This window comes from Panthera onca, chromosome B1 (assembly GCF_046562875.1).
Source record: "Panthera onca isolate mPanOnc1 chromosome B1, mPanOnc1 haplotype 2, whole genome shotgun sequence".
Taxonomy (NCBI): domain Eukaryota; kingdom Metazoa; phylum Chordata; class Mammalia; order Carnivora; family Felidae; genus Panthera; species Panthera onca.
In genome coordinates this window covers 132,234,601-132,255,010 of record NC_138342.1, presented here as the reverse complement: position 1 = coordinate 132,255,010, position 20,410 = coordinate 132,234,601, and the positions used below count along the sequence as shown (strand labels likewise).

Genomic DNA, 20,410 nt, shown 5'->3' with positions numbered 1-20,410 from the left:
CTTTTTCTGCATCTATTGACAGAATTATATGATTCTCATCCTTTTTTTTAATTAATGTGTATCACGTTTACTGATTTGCAAATATTGAACCAGCCCTGCAGTCCAGGAATAAATCCCACTCGATCATGGTGAATAATTATTTTAATGTACTATTGAATTTCATTTGCTAGCATTTTATTGAGAATTTTTGCATCCATATTCATCAGGGGTATTGCCTGGTAATTCGCCTTCTTAGTGGGGTCTTTGTCTGGACCCCACTTGCTTTGGAATCAAGATAATGCTGGCCTCAGAGGATGAGTCTGGAAGTTTTCCTTCCATTTCTATTTTTTGGAACAGTTTAAGAAGAATTGGTATTAACCTTTCTTTAAATGTCTGGTAGAAAGCCATCTGGCCCAGGAGTTTTGTTTGTTGGGAGATTTTTTATTATTATTTTTTTTGCTGGTTATGGGTCTCTTCAAACTTTCTATTTCTTCCTGTTTCAGTAGTTTATAATTGCTAGGAATGTGCCCATTTCTTCCAGATTTCCCAGTCTCCATCTCATCATTTTGTCCAAAAGAGAAAAGCAGAAAGAAAGAAAAACAATCAAACAAACAGCAAACACAAAGGAAAAAAAAAAAAAACTAGCTCCTGGGTGCGTTTTTGTCTGTCATTAAAAGAATCTAGATCCAAAAATAAAAATAAAGAAAAATGAAAATAAACAAACAAACACACACACACACACATAAATTTAAAAAACAATATAAAATATAAAAAAGAACTGGAAAAAATAAGAAAATAAATTAAAAAATAATAAAGATATAAAGAATAATAGTAAAAAGGAAGTTAAATCCTATTTCCTCTAGAGCTGAAGCTTTGCAGCACTCTATGATAAGTAGACTTGATGCCAGCAAGTTGTTTATTCTGGTCTTCTGAGGGAGGGGCCTGTTGCCCTGATTCTCTGGTGGACTTGTCCTAATGAAAATGCACCTCCAAGGTGCAGGGAGCTGGGTCTGTTGTAAGTGGCTCCACTCTGGCTCCATTTGAAAGCTTTCAGTACTGATGGCAGGATGAATATGGGGCCACTCTGCTCTATAACCCAGGAGCTGATAGTTTGCATTCCCCCCCCCCCAACTCTTCAGGGAATCCTCACAGAAGAGCAATAAATCACCCCTTGTGTGTCCCCCATTTCTGTCAGAACCTTGTGTTCACCCTCTCTGGAACTGAGGGTGGGGGGTTTGCTTTTGGGTTTGTTTTTTTGTTTGTTTGTTTTTTATCTTAAGCATGTGACTGAGTTTCAAAACTCAAAAATTTAGGGACTCCCGCAGCACAGACCAGCACTGTTCCTCTGAGGGACGCATCTCCCCTGCACATCTCCCCTTTTGCTATTTGCAAGCCCATGTAAGGAAAGCAGTCATGTGACCACATAGGACTTCGGGAGTTTATGGCAAAACTGAGTAGAAACCTGACACCCCGGCTTGCTGCCCTCAGCTGGAGTCCCTGCTTCTATGCCTGGGAACAGTGCAGAACACTCTGTCCTAGTGACACAGGGCATCCTCAGACCACACTGTCACTCCTGGGACTCCACTCTCCTTCCCCACCCGAGCACGTTTAAGCCCAGCATGTCCCCCTAAGGTAGACAACTTCGAAAAGTTCAGATTTTGTGCTTTGCTCCTTATAATACTTTGTGGTAGCCTCCATAAGCAGGCTCCCTCCCTGCAGCTGTATCCACAATTACATCTCCCCCAACTCTCCCCACCTCCCACCTTCCAAATGGTGGTCACCTTTTTACTTGGAGACTTGCGGTTTTTGTTCTCTCAGACCTCCTATTGATTTCTTAGGTGTTCAGAACGATGTGATAACTATCTAGCTGTGTTCCAGGAAGGAGACAAGCTTCGGGTCCCCTTATTCCTCTGCCATCTTAACTCAGGCTTTTCTATCCCAGCACTGGTTCCTGCAGCATCATGTGAGCTCTGCTCTGATAAGCAGTGACTCCCCATATTCCCCTGTCTGTCCCTCCAGTCTTGTACATAGTGGTTTGCTCTTCATCCTCCCCTCTCCTATGGATCCAAGAAGAGTTGATTTTTCAGTTTGTTTATCTTTTTACTTATCATTAGGATGGAGTGGTGACTTCCAAGCTCTTCACATGTAGAACCAGAACACTTGCCGTAGTTTTCTTCATATGTCTGCACTTCATCTTTGTTGAGCTTCTGGGACACGTGGGCTTACAGTTTCCACCAAATTTAGAAATTTTTCCAAAAAAATTTTTATGCATTTCACTATTTTCCTCTTAGAACTCCATTTACATATACATTAAGCCAATAGAATTTTTTAAGCATCTCCTTGATACTTGGTTTTGTTTTGTTTTAATTCATTCTTTTCTGTGTTTTCTTTTGAATGTATTGCTGTTTCTACATTTACTAATTTTTCATTGACCCAATGACATCATAGCATATTAAAAATGAGGAACATCTACAACACCAAGTTATGGGATTTTAGGTCTACTTTAATAGTCATGCTTCTAAGAAACTGGTATGATTAGGTTTCTATCAGAGGTATGTAAGAGCAATCTCGTTTGAAATTCTGATAACACTGGTAATATTAGATACATCCCCATTTTTATACATTATAAAGACCCCTCTATGGAAGAGGATAATTTAAAATCCGTGCTGCAAACTGGGATCACAAGACCTCACATGTGAGGCTCGGAAAGCTTTCCTGCTTCTCTTCTTTTTTCCTTCTCTTCTTTCCTTTCCTTCTTCAGTAGGAAAGGATGGAAAGGGTGATGTTGGCAGTATTGATGATATAATTGGGATATAAGATAGAGGCCATGAGATGTCTAATTGTTGCCCAAAGCAGTAATGAGAGGCAGCATCAGACTTCTGATATGTTTGTCCAATGGTGAATGTAGAAAGTGGTCTTATGTGTATCTACTCTACTGGCAGATTTGTTTCAGTGAAGAGCTGCGCCCATGGAATTAGGATTATCCAGCAATGCCACCCAAAGTCTCTAATCTCCAGGGGAATTCTTAGGGAGTGTTAGAGAATGCAATATGAAGTTGTAACCTGGAAGGAATTTTTAAAAACATTTGTTGTACTTCTCCTACTTGTCCAGGGTTTACAAGTAAAGCCAGAGAGCAGCCAGCCAACACTCTGCACAACTGACAGGAATGATCATGGGATTAGAGTCTTCTGGTTTCAATGCTGCTGTGATCACCACTGCCACTACCCAGCAATGCCTTCAGGTTGCTACGGTTCTCGTTATAGGTTTAGCTGTAATGTCACAACATTTCAATTTCAGTTAATTGGGGCAAAGCACAATGATTTTAATTCCCACTTTACTTGGTGAGTGAGTTGTGTTCCCATATGCCACCAAATTTTACTTCTCCATCCAAGAATGAGAATCCAGTAAGTTCAGCCTGATGGATCCTGTTTCAGGAAGGCTTCAGGGATACTTTATACAATGATTATCTGCTCCCATTCTCCTTCCTGTCTCACCTTTTGCAAAATATGTATTGCTGCTCTATGAGCATACATTTTAAGTTTTCATAAATGGTTTTAAGATATTCATTGCATCCTGAGTCTCATATTCTTTTTCTAATTCTGTTTTTACCATTCGTTCATGTTACATGGAAACCTAGCTTCAAACTGTCACATGGTAGTTCCTAGAGAGCATCCCCCTGCTTCAATTACCCATCTACTCTGGCCACCTTCCCACTGGATACTGGATTACCTCCAGCTCCCTGCTCTCATAAATGCTGCTATGATGACCATCTGCGAACATGTTCCTTTATGGACCTATGTGAGAATTTCTCTTTTGGGTTTCATCTTGTTAATTGCCTGTTCATGTTCTTTTTTTTCTCTTGTTCTCAGTGATTTGCAGCCATTCCTTGGTTATTCCAAATATTATTTCATCATCGGTTTTATATTTTGGGAATAACTTCACCCAATTTGTCATTTCTCTGTTGCTCTGTCCATGTCAGGATTCAGAACCAAGCGCAGGAAATAAAGAAAAACTGGGGCACCTTGCATACAGTTGAGTGCTCAACTATAGGACTCAAAAGGAATTATTACCACCTGTCTTAAATTGTTCCCTAGGAAGGCTAGTTTCATCAAGATATTAGGTGAATGACTTCACTTAAACCTATAACTACAACCTGAAACGGAAAACATAGCCTTAACAATGTTCAGAGGTAAAAATGGGGGGTGTTGCCAGAGGTGCCTTTACCATAAATATATCTTCATTTCATTGCCCTTTAAAAAGCCATCAAACCATACCCCTTGATAATATACGTATTTAGGCATATAACCAAGCCCTGTGTTATGAGTCATTAAACATCAGAATGAGGTCAAGGTGAAGAAACAAGAATGCTAGAAAGGCTTGGTGCATTCATTAGAGTGGGTGTCCAGGGAGTCATTGAGGTGGGTATCCAGTGAAAAAACATACAGCTATTGCTTTCAAGGCTGAAAATGAAGTGCAGCAAGGTGTTAAAAAATAGTGTCAGTTAATTTCCTAATGCTAAGCAGATGCTAATTCCTTTTAATAGTGATGAGAGTGCAATTTAATGGAAGGATTTTACATAGAAATGTTGAAACATAGACTTGGTGCCAGATATTTCTTTCATATTAAACTAAAAATGTCCAATTAAGTCTCCTTTTCCAAGTGGACATATTCCTAATGCATAAGAAGAACCATTGAATCGACCATGCCCTTAGTCTTTGCCTGTATGTCTTTGATTAAATTAAATTTTAGTGATATGGTCATTTCTCTTGTTTTGTTTCATTTCTCACCAAAGAAGTACATATCCTCTTGAAAAGGTTAATGTGACCTTGGACTGGTTCTTAATATAATTCTCTGCTAACATTTCCATTTCTGAAATGTTCTATGTCATATCTCCTATGTTAAATGGCAGTGTACTATCAATGCCACAAATGTATTGGAAACATGTATAACAGAAGGATCTAGACATAGAGAGAGAAATAGCCATGGAGAAGGAACGTAGAGAAAGAGGTAAAGATGAAGCTAGAGATAGACATGTTTCTAAATGCAAAAATCTAAAAGCATTTCAAAAGTGTGTATCTAATCCCTACATTAAGACTCAAACAATTGAGAGAAAACCTATTGTTCCTGGACAACAGGTATCCCATCATTCTGTGAAAAGGAATTCTATCATTATGAGACTGAGTCATTTGAATTTGATTATCATAATAAATAGCTCGCAAAGTTAGGCAATCTTAGTTAAAAAAATAGGACTTAGTTAAATATTAGGTAAATTATTGTTAGTTCTTCCCCCCCCCCCCCACCATGACTTCTAATGGTGCTGATTCAATGAATTATTAAAACTCTTATTATAACATGGAATACATTTTAAGTGTATGTTCAGGATAGATGTCAGAATAACCTTTAGCACATATATTTAAATGAGTAATAACTTTATTGGGTATTATTAGCAAAAAGCAATAGTTAACCTGCAGAACACTAGAAAATTGTTTTAAATTATGGAGTTAAAAAACAAAGAACAATTACCAAAGAAATGGAAGAGAAATATATGTCTACTGATTCCCTACATATTCCAGTCTCTGTATTAAGAGGTCTTACATACGATGTTTGTTATCTCACATAATTTTCATACCTAATCCCCACAGAGACCTACTTCTCATTTTCCCACATTTTTACACATACAGATCTTTCAGGGTAGATGTAGCTGACTGCCACTGCGTGTTAATTAGTTCTCTCCTCAACAATAGGTGCTGGGGCGCCTGGGTGGCGCAGTCGGTTAAGCATCGGACTTCAGCCAGGTCACGATCTCGCGGTCCGTGAGTTCGAGCCCCGCGTCAGGCTCTGGGCTGATGGCTCGGAGCCTGGAGCCTGTTTCCGATTCTGTGTCTCCCTCTCTCTCTGCCCCTCCCCCATTCATGCTCTGTCTCTCTCTGTCCCAAAAATAAATAAAAAACGTTGAAAAAAATTTAAAAAAAAAAAAACAAAAAAAAAAAACAATAGGTGTTGAACAAGTTCTGGAATAATAAAGTGGAAATGAGTGGAAATCTCTAGGAATTTCTGGAAATCTCTCCTATTCCACCCTCCAATCCCTCCCTCATTCTCCTTTTTTCTTCCCAATAAACAGCAGTATGTTACATTCTTTTTTTTTTTATCTTTAAGGAATAAAAAACAGATTAAGTTCCAAAGGTCTGGAAATAAAAGAACAATTCCTACTACTCATATTTCAAAAGATGTATAGTAAAGCTCTAGACCTAAATGAACATTCTTCTATATCTAGAGTTAGATTTAAATAATATCATAAAACGGGCGCCTGGGTGGCTCAGTCGGTTAAGCATCCTACTTCGGCTCAGCTTGTGATACCACTGTTTGTGGGTTCGAGCCCCACGCCAGGCTCTGTGCTGACAGCTCGGAGCCTGGAGCCTGCTTCGGATTCTGTGTCTCCCTCTCTCTCTGCCCCTCCCCTGCTCACGCTCTGTCTCTCTCTCTTTCAAAAATAAATAAACATTAAAGTAATAATACTAATAACATAAAACAAATAATTGTAGTTAATAAAAAATATAACTATAAAATGTATTTCTGACCGCCAGCAACTCTTATTATTTGCCAGAGGAAGTAAGGAAAGATTCATCTGTTCATATTGGAATTAGTTCATATTTGAGTTAGAAAGAAATTAAAAATGGAAAATATGACATTTACCTTTGTGCTAATATGAAAGCTGAGCAGATTCAAATTTATTAAGGAAGTATTAATTAGAAATTGTACAGGTAATACTATTGCTTCAAAAATCTGGCTTTCTCTGTTACTCCTTTTCTTTCTCATAAATTGGATCTCATTCTCCCATGAATAACTGCTTTTCCCTGAATAACAAATACGTTCAAGTCTCCTCTCACTTAACACACAAAACCAAACAAATCCTCAGCAATCTTTCCCTTGAAGATGTTTTTCCCTGTGTATCATTTTTTTTTCCACTGCCAAACTTCTCAGAGCAGTGGTCCCATCCAGTTTCATTCTTCTGTGAAAGAAGAAAGTCTCATCTCACTGATATTCTCCACCTCCTCACCGAATCTCCCTTCTTGTCGCCTGAAAGACTTTACTCTGTTGATTTATTTCTAATCTCTCTGTTCCTTCTCACTCCCTTGGGATGCATCTCCCTAATTTTCTAACCCCTTAAATGTAGACTTTGCTAAAGTCTGTATCCTTGGACAGGTTTAAATCTTTGTGTCTTTCCCCCAAAATTAATATACTGAAATTCTAATGTCCAATGTGACAGTGTTAGGAGGTGGGGACTTTGAGAGGTGCTTAGGGAATGAGGATGGGATTAGTTCTCTTACCAAAGAGACCCCACGGAGTTCCCTTGCCCTTTCTGCCCTGTGAGGACACAGAATTCTGTGGTGCAGGAAAGGGCCTCATCCATCCATGCTGGCAACCTGATCTCAGGCTTCCAGCCTCCAAAACCATAAGCAATAAATTTCTGTTGTTTATAAGTCACCAGTATGTTAGGTTTTGTTATAGCAGCTGAACAGACTAACACAGACACCTTTTCATTTTGTTCTCTTTGGCAGATATGAATTTTCAACTGCCTACTGGACATCAAAAATATTGATCCAGTATTTTTCCCCCCCAAATTTTTTTCCCTCCATGTTCTCTAGTGACATTCCTATTATACTAGATAGGGTTACTCCACCTGCTATCATAGATAACCTTTCAAAATACTGGCTTGCATACTAAAAGTTATTTCTTGCACATATATAGTCCAAAATAAAAGTTCCTGATTAGTGGGCCATTCTCTGCCATCAGTGATTCAGAGATTCAGGCACCTTCATCTTGTTTTTACTTTGCCATATTTCACACATTGTTTTCAAGTTCATTGAGCACATCTTCTTTGAGCCAGTAGAAGGAAAAACAGCATGGGAAATAAGGCAAAACTAATTTTGTGGCCTTTTCTGAAAATGAGGCACATTTCTACTAACTAATGAGGTCCCTTTCTACTAACTAAAACTCATTTATATGGCATATCTAAGAGAGGTGTATTAATCAACTCCTGTCACCATAACAAAATAGCACAGACTGGGTGGCTTAAACAGTAGAAATTTGTCACAGTTCTGAAGTCTGGGAAGTCCAAGATCAAAGTGTCTGGTAAGAACTCTCTTCCTGGCTTACAGATGTCTATCTTCCCATTGTGTCCTCATGTGGGTGAGAAGGAGAGGGTAGGAAAAGAGGGAGAGGCAAAGAAGGAGAGAACAATAAAGGGGGAGGAAAGAGAGGCAGGGAGAGGAAAGTGAGGAGGGAAGAGAGGGAAGTGAGAGAACGGAGTCATCTTCTCATAAAGCCACAGTCCTATCAGAATAGAGCACAGCCATTATGGCCTCATTTAATCTTAATTACCTCCTAAAAACCCCATCTCTCTATATGGTCACTTTGGGGGTTAGGGCTTCAACATATGATTTTGAGGAGGTCACAACTCAGTCCATATGTAATCTAACTGTATTCCCAGGAAGAAAAGGAAATAGGTTCGATAAACAGCTAGTCAGACTCTATCACAGTCCATTCTTCAGCTCATCAAATATCCTTTCCACCCTTTTTCCACACAAAGAACACACTTACCCCCTCCCTAAGGGATAGAAGCCAAAGTCCCTTCCAGTAACTGCATCTTGCTCGAAATCCAGAGTCTCTGGATGATGCATGTTCCTCTTTAAGTATGAAAATGTCTTTTCATAGTCCAGAGACTTATAACTTAAAAATATAAGTCATCTGCCTCCCTGGCCTCCCCCCCCTTACACATATGCACTCATACTCATTCACATATTTAAGTTATGGCAAGGACAAGATAGGCACAGTAAACACTTTAATTTTATAAAGGAAAGAATTGAAAAAATAGACACTAATCCATAGCAATGATGAAATTCTTGCAGACAGGAATTTTGAGAAAATTCTGTCCTGTCCAGGCAGTGGGAGATGGGGAGGTGGGATTTCCCAGATTCTGCTCTCTGGAGGGAATTCCCATGTCAATTGATCTCTGTACCCCCTGGGCCTCTTCAAAACTAAAACTTTTATTCTATGAAAACTCCCTGGAAAGAATGAAAAGACAAGCCACAATTTGGGAGAATATGATTGCAAACCACCTATCTAAATATATAAAGTTCTCTCGATCCTCAACAATAAAAAGAAAAAAAAAATCAAACCATACAATTAGAAAATGGGCAAAAGACATGAACAGACATTTCACCGAAGAGGAGCTACAGATAGCAAATAAGAGAATGAAAAAAAAAAAATGCACACAATTAGCTATTAAAGAAATGCAAATTAAAGTCCAAATGAGATATCAGTACACTCATATCAGAATGGCTAAGATAAAAATGAATGACAGCTCCAAATGCTGCTGAAGATGCACAGAAATTAGATCACACATGCATTGTTGATGGAAATGTGAAATGGTACAGCCACTCTGGAAAACAGTTGGGCAGTTTCTTAAAAATCTAAACATGTAACTATCATATGACCCGGTACTTACACTCCAAGGTATTTATCCCAAAGAAATGAAAACCTGTGTTCCCAGAAAAACCTGGGTGTGGATGTTCGTAGCAGCTTTATTTGTAATCAACAGAGTCTATATTCAGCCCAAATGTCATTCAACAGATAAGTGATGAAAGGAGCTGCAGCACCTCCATACAGTGGATACAACTCAGCAATTGAAAGGAACTATTGATACACACACACACACACACACACACACACACACAGCAGCTATGATAAATCTGGGAAATTATCCTGAGTGAAAAAAGTCAATCGCAATAGGTTAGAAAAATTGCAGAAATGGAAGACAGATTAGTATTTGCCAGCAATGGGGGGGAAGGGAGCAGAAGAGAATGGGTTAAGTTATAGAAGCAACGCAAGGGATGCTGGTGGCATTGTGCTGTTCAGGATCTTTACTGTGGTTACACAAACACACACACAGGGGAGGAACTTAATACACGCATGCACATCAATGAATAGTACTGGAGAAATTTGATACTGTCAGATGAGTGAACTGTATCAATGTCAATATCCTACTTGTGGTATTTTATTAATAAAGATTTTGCAAAATGTTAACAATCGAGGGACACTGGGCAAAGTGTACAAGAAATCTCTCTGTTTATTTCTTATCACTGCATGTGAATCTACAATTAACTCAATTTTAAAAAGATTAGGTTAAAAAAAGTTTCTCATTGAAAATTACTAGGAGTTGTAGTGGATAATAATAACTCTCAAAGATGAATGTGATTCAGTTCTTATTTTCAAAAGGCTTATATTGCATATTATGGGAGGGAAAGGAGCTAGCCTCCATTCTTCATGAATAAATAAATTCTTAGCATTGCATGCAAGAGTCTCCTTACCTGATTCCCATCCTCCCTTTTCCTACATTTTCTAATGCTTCCTACATTCCAGCCATGCCTATTTCCCAAACATTCCAAGCATTTTCAAGACCCCATGCTCATGTGATTCTGTCAAGCTGAAGTTTTCCCACTATCTATTAAAATTCTTATCATTTAAGGCCTATTCAAATGCCACTGCCACGTTTGAAGCTCTCATTGCTCTGCCTAGTCTGAATCTCTGACTCCTTATTCTACATTTTTACAGCAGATTATCTTTTTACTTTGTATCACATTTTATACTTATTCAATATTTGATTAACCAAGCTAGCTTCTCTCCCTCCTACAGTACACAATAGATTATAAACTCCTTGAAAAAAGAACTGAATCACATTCATCTTTGAGAATTATTATCCTCTAAAACTGCCAATACAATCCTTTGCATGTAATTTAATATTCCCTGAAATTTAGAGTGCCTGCCATTGCCAAGCACTGTTCTAAATGTTTTCTGTACATCAAATGATTTAATCCTCAACACAAGAGTGATCTTATTATTTCCATTTTATAAGCGATGACACTGAGGCACAGAAAGCTTAAGGGCCTTGCCCAAGGTCACAAGTACTGCTATGTGCACGTGGTCATGTCCACACTCTTCCCCATCGGTAATGCTGCTTCTAATTAGTATTCAGTAACTGATAATCTGATACAATTAAGGAAAACTCCCTGAATAAGTTATTTCAACTTGTTTCCCAGCAAACTAGTACTGCTGATTGCTAGTGATGTGCCGGGCACAGTGCTGGCTGCTTTCACATTAACTCATGGAATAGTGATGTTCCCATTTATAAATGTTGAAATTTGAAACCCAGAGATATTACATGATTTAGCCTACATTGCCCAGCTGGTGAGTATTAGGGCTTGGTTTGTTTGTTTGTTCATTAGATCAAGTTATAAGTAGGAACAACACAATTATTTATGAAATCAGGTGAAACAAATTAAATGCACTCTTTTTTTTTTTTTTTAATTAAATTCAAGTTAGTTAACATATAGTGTAGTATTGGTTTCAGGAGTAGAATTTAGTGATTCATCACTTACATGTAACACCCAGTGCTCATCCCAACAAGGACGCTCTTTCTAATAAAGTAGTTAAGCCCATAGTAACCATGACATTTTAGAAAACCTGCCTTCTGTTTATATTTTTTAGAAATTCTATTAGCTAAATCTATTGTTTTATCTGGCTCTTACACCAGGTTTTTTTTCTGTATATTCTCAAGTTCTCAATGTTCTTATGTGTTACTGTGAGGTACAATGCTATAATAAATCAGGCAGGTTTACAAAATGTTTAGAAGAATAATTACATATACAAAGTTGATTCTGTCAGTGAACTTACCTAAAATGCTAGACAGACTAAGTCTTAATACTGGATCTGTTGCTCCTGCCTCCTTCTCCCCTGTGCCTAGGATTGTGTTGGGCATAAGGAAAATCTAAAAAAAGTGTTCAACAGGTTCCTATCCTTTAAGGACTTTATAAATCCATTGAATCAACACTATTTGAACTATTAAATGATGTAACTCTTAACCACAATGGTATGTGGCCTTTTCTGATGAAATTATATGTATATACATAATTATACAATAATTATAAATGTGTGTAAGTATAGAATATACAAAATTATATATGTATATGTGTATGTATAAAGCAAAGTTCCTAAGAAATCTTAACTTTTAGTTAAAAACCTAAAAAGGGGTGCCTGGGTGGCTCAATCGATTAAGCATCTGACTTTGGCTCAGGTCATGATCTCACAGTTGGTGAGTTTGAGCCCCTCATCCGGCTCTGTGCTTAAGCTCAGAGACTGGAGCCTGCTTCGGATTCTGTGTCTCCCTGTCTCTCTGCCTCTCCCCCACTCTCGCTCTCTCTCTCTCTCTCTCAAAACTAAATAAACATTAACAAAATGAAAATAAAAATAATAAAAATCTGTAAAAACTATTAATTTAAAGAGAAGGAAATGAAGCTATAGATAATTTCAGATTCACTACACAAAATTGTTTCCCTTCAAGAATTTCAATAATAGGGGTGCCTGAGTGGCTCAGTTGGTTAGGCGTCTGACTTTGGCTCAGGACGTGATCTCATAGTTCATGAGTTTGAACCCTGCCTCTGTGCTGACAGCTTGGAGCCTGGAGTCTGCTTCAGATTCTGTGTCTCCCTCTCTCTGCCCCCTCCCCACCCCCCTTGTGCTCACTTGCTCTCACTCTCTCTCTTCTCTCTCTCTCAAAAATAAACATTAAACAATTTTTAAGAATTTCAGGAACAAATATGGCTTTTATAGCAGAAGATTCTATGCTGCATGTTACTGCAAGTTAAAAATAATAAATTGGTGGATTAAAATCTTTCTCCTCTGATCTGGAATCCACATATTCAAGAACTATTCTTCTCTATCACCTTTGGCCTTTACTTTGTAATTTTGCTTCTATCAAAGTTCAAACTCTCCAAAGGTAAATAAGAGAAAAAAAGAACGATGATAAACAAAACACCACGGGAGGAAAGGGTGAAGGTGCCTTAATTGTTCCTCAATTAAGTTGTATCTCAATCAGGTAATGAACACTGTCAGGGAAATTTGTGTAGGATCAAAAGATTTTTTTATGTGTGCCATATATAACTGCAGTAAGAGCCCATCTCAATGATGAGAAAGGGTTGAAAGAGTCAGCAAAGCCTTCATGAGAATGTGGAATTCTGAGGTGAGCCATGAAATAAAAAGATGAAATGTTCTGTGAAATGTGTGGCTGAGATGAACAGTACCTCAGCAGGAAACAATACTAAAGACAAGAATTTAAAAAGGAGAAATGAACCTGGAACAGGTGTGGTACCAAACTCATGCAGCCAATGTGGCCATTTATAATTAGAATTTTAAAATAGGTATCTGTTACCAGTGATAGGTAATGGCTATTAGATGTAAGGCACTAGGGAGCCTCCTCAATCTCACTACCAGTTTCCAAAAAACTAACTCCCAACTGAATTTGTCTACACCTACAAACATTTATTAGCAAAAGACAAATAAATACATAGGAACCTATTTTATGAGGTCAAGTTTCAGCTGTCTTTTTAGGTGCTCCATACATAGCTGACATGAAAGTGATGGGGTTTTGGGGTGATGTGGGGGTGATCTGGAGCCAACGGCCAAGAAAGAATTTTTGAAGATGTCTTTGGTGCAAAAAGGTGATTTTATTAAAGCATGGGGACAGGACCGGTGGGCAGAAAGAGCTGTGCTGGGGTTGTGACGGGTAACTGATTATATACCTTCAGGTTGGGAGGAGTTAGGGATAGAGTAAGCCTCTAAGGTATTTTGGAAGCAAGTTTCCCAGGACCTTGAGGAGTTAGCTGCTGTTAGGAAAATACCATTTATTACCGTGTACTAAAACTTCAGTCATGAGATCCTTTAGATGTATATCAGGGGACCATAGACTTGGAGTAGGATTGCCAGCATATATCCTGGGGGAGTTGAGATAAAGGAAGTTTCCAGTGGAATTTTTACATGTTAAAGTAGACTTACAGGATCCTGGGGATCAGGATAATATTAAGCCAAGATTCCCTTTTGCCCCTAGCAAAGTGTCATCATGGAGGCAGCTGAGGCCCTAGAGGAAGATCGCTCTGCCTATTTCAAGGACTTGTCAATGGGCTGTAGGCAGTAAGGGAATTTAATTTTCTATTTCCCTTAGTTTCCCACTTTAACATGGCAAGCACTTAAACCCCTTTCCTTTGTTCTTGAGTAGCCAGGAGTATTCGAGAAATATCACACATATTCCACCTGGGGTGGGGGTGCGTGCTGTTAGCCTGTACTTTGTTTGCCCTTAGCTTGCCCCACACATCCTCATCAAAAGGGTCACTAGATTGGAAACTAACAATTTTTCAAAGGCTGTGTCAAGGAACCTTCTGTTTCGCCTGAGACTGATGAGGGAGCATAAGACAGGCTGAGGGCAAAGTACAAGCTGGTACACATACGCCCTCCAGGTGGGATATGTGTGACATTTCTCAGGCACTCCTGGCTTCCCAAAAACAAAGGAGGGGAAAAAAAAACAAATGGCTAACTGGTAGGGATCACAGTCACACAGGACATGAGTCTCCATCAGTTTACAAATATCTTACTAAATTACAAGAAAAGGGCAATCTTATCAATAGCCTAATCTCTAGAAATCTGTAGACTCAGTTTCCTGGAGCCCCAACATCACCCTCCCCTCCATAGTGATGTGGGGAACAAAGACAAGAAGGAAATGGCAGGTAAATTAAATTCCCTTATAACCTACAGCCCACTGACAAATACTTGAGGCTGGCAGAGTAGAACATTTCTCCAGGAACGCCCTGTCTTAATGTTAATGCTTTGCTAGAGGGAACTACAACCTTAGCTTAACAATAGCTAGGCCTCTTCTTTAGCATAGGAAAATCTCCTTGAAAACTTCCCCTTGACTTTACCTCCTCCAACTCCACAGTATATAACCAGCCATTCTTCACAACCCCAGTGCAGCTCTCCCTGCCCACAGGTCCTGTCCCCGTGCTTTAATAAAATCACATTTTTGCACCAAAGACGTCTTCAAGAATTCTTTCTTAGCTGTCAGCTCCAAACCACCCCCACCAATCACTCCAAAAATCTCGTCAAGACAACCAGACTCTTCTGAATAGGAGGCTCCCCACAGGTAATATTTGGGAATCAGGCTATGGGCATCATACCAAAGGGTGGGAGACTTCTGGGCCTACTGAATTCTTATACTCTACCACATTTAAGGCTAATTCACACATCTAGAATACAATTCACTTCACTAGCAAAAACGAATTTCTAACATTCATTTTGCTAATCAACAAAACGCCTAGGGTTGATTAGAGCTAAAGATAGTTGAAGAGCTCATAGGAGCTCTCTCGCTCTCTCTGAAAGTGCCCTTTTGATTGAATGCCACCTCACCATCCCTGAAGTGTGTATTCCCTCTTCGCCCAACTAAGCACTGTCCATGAGGATTAAAGATAATTAACACATTCCTACATATCACACAGTCTCTGATGAAGGATTTAAAAGAGTAAATCACCACGAACACAGCAGGCAGGGAAACAGCAATAAACCCTTTAGTGAAACAGAGTGTTTGAAGCAGAGAGAATGTTAGCAGATGCAGAGGAGGACAAAATGATGCCAGAGCACGGAAAGTGCTGGCTGGCAACGGAAGTAAAATTTAACAGGCATCAGGGAACCTTTGAACAGGAAACTCAAATAGTAATCTCATACTAGGATAGCATTTGAGAGCATGGGCTAGAGGCTAAGACTATTGGTGTGAATGCTAACTCTGCCATTTACTAGCCATGTGCATGTGGGTAAATTGTCTCTATGTCTCCATAAAAAAGGGATAATTAAAATATCTAATTCATCATATTGCCGAGAAGAGTTAACTATATATACATGTATGTACTATATACATATACATATATATACATATACATAGATAGATAGATAGATAGATAGATAGATATAGGTAGATAGATATATAATGTTTAAAACAGTATCTGTAAGTGAATAAATGTCAGCTACTCATATAAGGATCCAAGAGTATAAATAGATGCAGGAATGTAAAATAAGACAACACTAAATTGCACCCATATGATAATGTGCACTGGGCATGACTCCCTGCCATCCAGACAGTAACAATGGTTACTTATTTGCCTCTCTCCCCCTTTTTACCCCAATACTCCTGATTATATGTGAGATTTAACTTGCAGGATTGAATTAGCCCCTGTGCCTAGTGGAAACACAGCAATCCCAGAAATGGAACCCTCAACATTTAGAAGTGCTACTGACCTGTCAGAACCAACTGGATGCAGTTGCACAGAGTCAACACAGCACAGAGTACAAAAATCTTCTCTTATGAACAGAAACATGGGACAATATGTTCAGATTGTGGGCATCACGTGTGGTAAAACTGTGGGCTGAAATAGCATGGTATAGTCCTTAATCTGGCAAGTGACCATCTGTTTTTTTCTTAGGCAAAGCAAGTAATAATTCATAGAAAAGAAATTCAACTTCATTTTGTTGTTTGAATATCTTTCCTGAAAATATACAGCTCAGGTTTTAAAAATAGAACATAGTTTTAGGGTTCCTAGTATCAAATTGTTCAATCGTTCATCTAAATAGAATTAAATCAAATTATTCTTTAATAGAGTGGAAGTTCTTCATTTATTAAGCCATTATCTACTGAGCACCCACTCTAGGTACTAAAGATACTTCAGTTAGTAAAACAGATATAAATCCCTACATGAACGGACGTTCTATTCTAGTGGGAAGAGACAGACAAGAACAACAACTGTAATAAGTAAATCACGTAGCATGTAGAAGACGGTAAGTGCAGTGGAAACTAAATAGAAAGAGGTAAATGGGGATCACGCATGTGGATATGGAGAGATATGCAGTTTTAACATGGAATGATCCATCCTCAAGAAGATGGCTTGGAGAGTGAGCTGAAGAAGGTGATGAAAACCACCAAAAACATTTAAAACTTAGAACATCTCAGGAAAATTAAAGCAAACAATGGAAAACATCATAATATACAAAATTCTGACCTACAAACAAACTTCAGAATTATCTATTGCTATCAAAGATGTAATGATGGTCAAAAACTGCTTTATGGCTGGAAAGAATAGAAACCAGCATACATCAGTGTGAAAAATGAGCCATCTCTTAATGGCTAAAAGAATGGCTTCAGTAAGGAACTTCAAACTTCAGGCCAAAATTAACTTCTTTATCTAAAATTGAAGAAGGTGGTTCTTTTTATTTTCATTAAGTTTATTTTTTAAATTCCTTTGAAATTCCTTTTCCAGCATTTCTAATCAATCAAAGAATATTTATTGAACTTCTGCAATGTCCTTGGACTTGTTTATAAAGCTATACAATGAAAACCAATCCATGTTGTCTGAGTTAATCCTCTACTGGGAGTTTAGGGAATACAAGATTAGAGGCATTCATATAAAACCTAGGACCATGGGAAAACTTCAAGTATAAGACTCTGGATTTGCTCATTTTAAAATGGTCTCAAGAACTAAAAGGTTATTGCTGAATTTATTGCGTAGTAAAATAACTACAAAAATGACTTTAATGCAATGACACATGCATTGTATTTGTCAATGATAATAATTTTGGTATAATAGATCAGAGACCACAACAGAGCATGGCTTAAATAAGATAGATTATTACTTCTCTACCATATTATACTCCACTCTGTTCTAGGTTGGCAGGACCTCTCTTCTGCACATGGGCATTCTGAGATCCATGTGTCTGCCACCTGTGCTTGGTCATTCCCAAAGGCATTGTCCTTGCTTTCATGGTCATAGCCAGGTCTGGCATGTCTCTGTTCCAGTTCCTGCAGGGGGAAAAGAACAACTGTCTGGGAAAAGTAATTAGTCCTTAAGTTGGAGAAGAGATGTAAGTTGACAATGTCACTTATTCTTCTCAGATCTCCTTCGTTCAGTGTTAGTCACATGACCATACCTATCTGCAAGAAAGACTTATAAATAAAGCCTCTATATGAATTACCACATATCCAGGAAGAAGAGACAACTTGCAGTCTGCTGTGGTCTGCCTCTCTGTCCACCCAAATATCCTACACGTTATTCTACCTACACATGCAACACACGACCCTTTTCCTAAAGTGTTCAAAGTCCCATAGGGTTACTGTGGCTGGTTCAAAATTCAGGATCCCTGAGTGATGAGCAACTTTTCTATCTGATCCAGAGTGGCTCCTCATGGTCCAGAAAGGTATCAACTAGAAAGTAGTTTTTATATGTTATTTACATCTCTCCCAATATGCACACAATACGCAATGGGGACCAAATTCTAGCCTGAATGTATCTCTTTCTTATAATAATTTTCTAACACCATCAAAGGGTCATAGGAATGCATGTCTTCAAATTATGCAGATCTCTAGGCACGTGTGATCACGGCTAGTGGCTTCCTGAGAAGCTGCAGTGGCTTCTTGGAGGTTCCTGGGATTTTTCAGTTGCCTACTGGTGAGCTTTCAAGCTCTTCACTTCCTTAATCCTCCCATTGATGCTAGAAGCCCCTAATTCCCTGTATCAACATGTTTTATTCTTGAAATACTGATTGACTTTTATTTTCCTGATCAGACTCAAACTGTTACACCATATTTCATCAAACCTAAGTCATCATCGGATATGAGATCCACAGGGGCACCCGGGTGGCTCAGTCGGTTAAGCGTCCAACTCTTGATTTCAGCTCAGGTCATGATCTCAAAGTTCTTGAGATCGAGCCCCATGTCAGGCTATGCACTGACAGTGTGGAGCCTGCTTGGGGTTCTCTCCCTCTCTCTCTTTGCTTCTCTTGTTCTCTCTCAAAATAAATAAATAAACTTTTAAAAAGAAAAAATATATAAGATCCACCACTAACATATTCAACACAAAAAAGAAAAACTATTGCTAAGTAAACTATGGTGTCACTGACTGTGAAAACATCCTGATTTCAGACAAAGAGATATTAACGCGCATCTCTTAGAATCAATAAAACATGCGGAGAGGTTAATCCCCTTGGAATTGTTTTTTAAGTATGGGATGAAGTACGATCAAGTTTCATATTTTTCCACATGGACATCGACTTGTCTCAGTATCATTTATCATAAACTGTGTCCTATATCCACTGATCTGCAGTGCTGCCTCTGTCAAATAGGAAGTACGCTTATGTGTGTAGCTATGATTTTCAGCTTTCTAGTCCATTCCACTGACCTGCCTATCTCCATACCAATACCATGCTGCCTAAGTTACTATGCTGTCACAAAAGTTTTCGTAGCTAGTAAACAAATCTTACCAACTTCTTCTTTAGGGCAATGTCAGCCTTTTGTATATTATATAAACTTTAGACTTAGCTTGCCAAGTTACACACAAAGCCTTCTGGGGTTTGTGATTCAGATGGCATTGACTCTCTAGATTAATTGGCATTTCCATATACTAGTCTTCCAATTTATAAGCATAGTACGTATCTCTCCATCTTTACAGTATTCTTTCAAATAAGTCTTTTAAGATTATATGTAGAAGGCTGGCACATATTTGGTTGGGTTTATTCCAAAGTAGTCCATATTTTTGATGTTGTTGTGAATGGCATTTGTACAATTCAAGTCATGTCTGTTGTTTTTGCAAACGCTCACAAAACTCTGAATAATGACAGTGTTGTTTCTTTCTTCTAATCCTTGTACCTTTTATTTCTTTTTCTAGTTCTATTGAACTCACTGGAATCTCAAGTAAAGTTATTGAATGGAAGTGGTGACAGCAAACATACTTGTCTTCTTCTTGATCACAACGGAAAATAATTCAACATTTCACCAGTAAGGGTGATGTTAGCTATAGTTATTTTGGAGAATAAGAATGCTATCTTCTCTTTTATTCCTGATTTTTAAGAGATTTTATTTAAAAATAGACAGTTTTACCTGATTTTTTTTAATGTTCACTTATTTTTGAGAGACAGCACGTGTGCAGGGAAAGAGCAGCAGGGGGTAGGGACAAAGGATCCAAGGTGGGCTCTGTGCTGACAGCAAAGAGCCCACTGCGGGACTCAAACTCCCAAACTCCGAGATCATGACTGGAGCCAAAGTCAAATGCTTAGCTGACTGCACCACCGAGGCGCCCCATTTTTACCAAATGTTTTATTATGTGATGAGAAATGGCCAACAGCATTCCAGACTGCAATATGTATTTCCTTGTCACCTGCCACTTGCCTGCTAATATGAAACATGCCCTTATTTTCGTTACGACAGTACACCATTCCCAGGTCCTTATCTCTAAATTTGTTAAGGCAAATGCTAAACTATTCTCACAAAGAGAGCCCCCCCCCCCCCACACACAGCTGTTTAGATGAAATGGTTTCTTTCTTACCTAGCAGTCTGACCATCTACTCACACAGGGATGCTCTCTTCAATGCTGTCACGCACTTGAGATTCTTTTGAATACACTAAAGTTTACTACCTACAGAAAACTCATGTGTTGTTTTGAGGAATGTCAATAGAAAAATCATTTATGCTGCTTAAGATAGTCATGCCAAACGTGTCCCTTCAAAATCT

General features: G+C 38.6%; 1 long non-coding RNA gene across 1 annotated transcript; it reads right to left on the bottom strand.

Annotated features, from left to right (window-relative positions):
• Nucleotides 1-17,450: 17,450 nt before the first annotated feature.
• Nucleotides 17,451-20,410, bottom strand: LOC132693242 (uncharacterized). The gene is made up of 2 exons (XR_009616672.2): nucleotides 20,226-20,410; nucleotides 17,451-17,707 (listed from the first exon to the last, which is right to left on the bottom strand). It is a non-coding gene; the product is annotated as an uncharacterized LOC132693242 (long non-coding RNA).